The 4,165-nt window shown below is 36.5% G+C and overlaps 2 non-coding genes across 2 annotated transcripts; one reads left to right on the forward strand and one right to left on the reverse strand.

The window, feature by feature from the left end:
* Positions 1-2,103: 2,103 nt before the first annotated feature.
* LOC132041246 (U2 spliceosomal RNA) lies at positions 2,104-2,306 on the reverse strand. Its single transcript, XR_009410951.1, has one exon. It is a non-coding gene; the product is annotated as a U2 spliceosomal RNA (small nuclear RNA).
* Positions 2,307-3,347: 1,041 nt separating this feature from the next.
* LOC132041310 (small nucleolar RNA snoR114) lies at positions 3,348-3,434 on the forward strand. Its single transcript, XR_009411005.1, has one exon. It is a non-coding gene; the product is annotated as a small nucleolar RNA snoR114 (small nucleolar RNA).
* The last annotated feature ends 731 nt before the right edge of the window (positions 3,435-4,165 follow it).

The following is a 4,165-nucleotide window of genomic DNA, read 5'->3' on the forward strand; positions in this document are numbered from 1 at the left end:
TTGAGGGTAAAATAATTTTGAAGGGCCGGGTATAATTGACCCCATAGTATAATCAGAAGTGATAATTGACCCAAAGTATAACGGTATTTAATTAACTATTTTTCAAAGCTTCTTGTAATTTTTTTTCCGTAAACTTTTTCCTTATATTAAAGGGATTCAATGGTTTATATATATAAAAAAAGGGGCGCGCGCACTAAAGCCCCGTATGCGCGGGGTCATAAATGACCCACAAGCTTTTCAGACAGCAACCTTACTCAGTAGCCTAAAAATATTTGTTTTTTTAACTATTTATGCAGTATAAATATTCAAGGAAGGAGACATCCTTCCCTCCTCTTAGCTCCGCCATGCGATAGGATATGCTCAATGAAGAACATATACATGCCTGATAATTAAATTGGTGTATAAACATTATATTTTAGGCATTACAAATGCATCAAGGTACTTAAATCCATACAGGTCCCCCAGTTCAAGTCAATTAGATATATTCCCCCATAATTTGTCCTTTTATGGTAATTTTCTTTTATCTTATATCAATAACTGAAATGATAAGTTTACAATTTCAATTGATAGTTTAGATCATGTGATACTTCTTGACAAGTAAATACAATGGAATTCTTGAAAAACATCAAGCACCAGTGGTCTAGTACTAGAATAGTACCCTGCCACGGTACTGACCCGGGTTCGATTCCCGGCTGGTGCATTATATGAGTGCTGTGACGATAATTGTGCTATGTGTGAGAACTTGGGTCTTCACCATGTCTGATAATAGACGACAAAATAGCGCATCTCAGCCTCTCTTTTTCTTTGAATTTCTTTTTTCCATCATAAAGCTTTAGTTATGGCATTACTAGAAACTTAACCATTTGACATATTTAACATGTCCTTTGTTGAGTTCTACCCAGTCCTGTTCTGTGTTATTTAGCAATGTCTAGGCCCTGCTTTAGTTTTCTTGCTATCCTGATGTTGCTTCTGCTTTACTTGAGCCAAGGGTCTATCGGAAACAGCTTCTTTACCTGCCAAGGTAGAGGTAAGGTACACACTCTACCCTCCCCAGACCCCATTTGTGGGATATGTTGTTGTTGTTGTTGTAGGTCCTCAAGTATTTGAACTTTTGCTTCCCAACTGCTAACATGCTCTTTGATGTCACCAACAATGTTCTTAGACTCCTGACTAAGTCTAGTGCTCAGAGTGTTCAACGTCAAAGTCTCCACATAGCATTGCCTTCAACCTGTAAATTCAAAGAAACCAATTTGATTAGTCCAAAAATTAAGAAATCTAAAATATTTGATACATATTTGTTGGTCATTGTGGCTATTCATTAGTAGAGGCCTGTGGGTCTGATCCATTTCTCACCAAATGTCTAATGTTGTTGTGTTGGAATTCTTGAGTACATTGATCGTTAATAAGGATCGTATCAATTCTTTTCCAAATTGGCTTTCTAGGTCTTCTATTGTTGCACCAAGTAAATTTTGGGCCAGTTAAGCCTAAATTAGTACATACGCAGGCTTTCATAGTACTTAAAAAGTCCATGATTGTGTGAGGTCTACCATCTAACTTCTCCTCAGGGGCGATTATGATATTGATGTCTCTTCAAATACACCATGATCCATTAATAGAGTTGGCAGTGTCTTCATGCTATTGTGCATTTGGCATACACAGAAGTAATGAAGAGGTCATATTGCACACAAAACTATAAATGTTAAAGAGTATTTTATTTATCATTGTTAGCACGAACATTCACATGATCTGATTAATTCCAGAAGCACCATATTTTGGCATTGTTGTAGGACAAGCACTGTTAAAATCCTTGTCTTCTTTGTACCCAGTAGTATTAGAGTTATCGAATTCCTTGCCTCCATTGTTACGTTTTTCAGTATCATTGGTCTCATCTGTTTTGTCATTTTGGTTTCCAGTGTTCCTATCTAACTTCTGTTCAGTTCATCAGTAGTCTGATTAGGAGGTGGTTCGAATCTGAACTTTGTCTTTTTCTTGCTATTCTTGGGTATTGCTGGCTTGAACACAACTTGTGCTTTTCTTCTTAGGCATATATAAAGATCACAACAAACTAGGTTTTAACGAAAGAAAAGTTTAGAACTAGAATTGGTGGGGTGCGCCACGCCAAGGCAATAGTGCAACACCAAGGCCAAACTTGAAGGCCCCAATAGCAAGCTACCGTGGTAGACCTTCCCCCTTAGAAAATAGAGTTAATATCATATGGGTCGATAACCCACATATCAGATATTAGATATTAAACTGATAAGAACAGATACTACACTTGACCTTAGCCAAAAGGCCGAGAAAGGTATGCCTCTCAATGCTTTGCTTGGACCCTTTTGTATCATGTTTCTTCAATATGAGTTCTCTTGTCCGTTCGATGTGGGACTAGAAGAGCTTCTATACTTCTGTTCTCTCCAAGAGATAAGATTCATTAATCTTTTCTGGTTTATATTGAGCTAATTATATCCCATTAAATGTCTATAATATAATATTGATCAAAGAGCAGTGAATAGCTTAATTATGTAGGTTAATATATATACTGGGTTTAGGAGTTTGAAGAAGCTTCTTTAAACTTGCAATATTCAGTTTACATTTTGTTGGCTGCAAAATATTTTCAACTCTCTCTTGCTCCAAAATATTTTGCTTTTAGTGGGAGCTTAAACGGTAGATCATTTGTAGTTAGTTTAATTCTTTAAGATTTAGTTGAACATAGAGAGCTTCCTATGCTATAAGATTTCATCAAATTTTACTACTTTTGCTAAACATCTAGCATTCTACTATAAATAAACTGAAGAAACAAGTTTAGCTTTAATTAAGAGGAACAACATACATAATTGTAAGACTAGATTTGATGCGGTCAGGACCGGAACCAGGTATTTATACAAAGGGATTCAAAAAAACAACAAAAGACAACATATGGAATTTGAACATGCAATCTTGTAAACGGTCTATATATAACTAAAAATATTTCTTTTTTTCACTATTGACGCAGTATAAATTTTCAATGAAGGGGATCTCCTTCCCTCTGCTTCTCTCCGCCACTGAATGGGGTGCTCGATGAAACATATCCCCCATAAACATTAGTATTTTACGCCTTGGAAATGGATCAAGGCACATAAATGACTATATAGACGACCCCTGTAAGTCAATTAGAGAGTAATGAAATAATAAGTTACATCTTCATCAATTTATTGATATAAAAAATAGGTTAGACATGGAACTTCTCGAAGAAAAGATACTAAAAGATAAGGAAATCCTTAGGCCAATAAGCACCAACGGTCTAGTGGTAGACTAGTAGCCTGCCGCGGTATAGATCCGGGTTCGACTCTTGGCTGGTGGCATTGATGTGAGTGCTGTGAAGATAATTGTGCAATGTGTGAGAACTTGGGTCTTTCACTATGTCTGATATCAGACGACAAAATTGCTCATCTGAGCCTCTCTTTTTCCCTTAGATTACCTTCCCCCACCCCCCCCCCCCAACCCCAACATAATTCTTTAGCTTTTTTCCTTAGATTACCTTCCCCCCCCCCCCCCCGCCACAACCCCAACATAATTCTTTAGCTTTTTTCCTTAGATTACCTCCCCCCCCCCCCCCAACCCAAACATAATTCTTTAGTTTGTCTAACTGTAACTTAAAAAGTTCAATGTGAAAATGATTGTAGGAGCTGATGCTGAAAAGAAATTACGTAAGAGTTTTTATCGTTTTGAATAATAATTATTGCAAAATACATTTTCTTTTATATCAAAAGTATGTAAAATGTAACCGCCGAGCAGTATAGCAGGATGATTGAGCCCTCTCGGCCCCTCCCGCCACTAACTAGAGTTTAGGTTTACTGGACTTAAAATATGGAATATCTATGATGATTAAGAGGCATATTTGTGGTTATAGTTGTTCTACTGATTTAGAGACCGCCCAATCAATATAAATGAGCATAGTTTGAAGAGACTTAAATACGAAACAGTGCAAACTAATACTTGGGTTGTTGTAAAATTAAGTTAAAAGAAAGAACAATAATAAAGGATGAAAATAATAGAAATAGAGAGACAAGAGAGGAGAGATTTCTTATTCATCTAAATGTGTTCAAGTATCCAACTATTGCATAAAACCCAACGATATATAGGAATACATTGAGAACACCGAAGGGTGTGCCATAAACATGGGTAGTAA

Source organism: Lycium ferocissimum, chromosome 12, assembly GCF_029784015.1.
Source record: "Lycium ferocissimum isolate CSIRO_LF1 chromosome 12, AGI_CSIRO_Lferr_CH_V1, whole genome shotgun sequence".
NCBI classification, from domain to species: Eukaryota; Viridiplantae; Streptophyta; class Magnoliopsida; order Solanales; family Solanaceae; genus Lycium; species Lycium ferocissimum.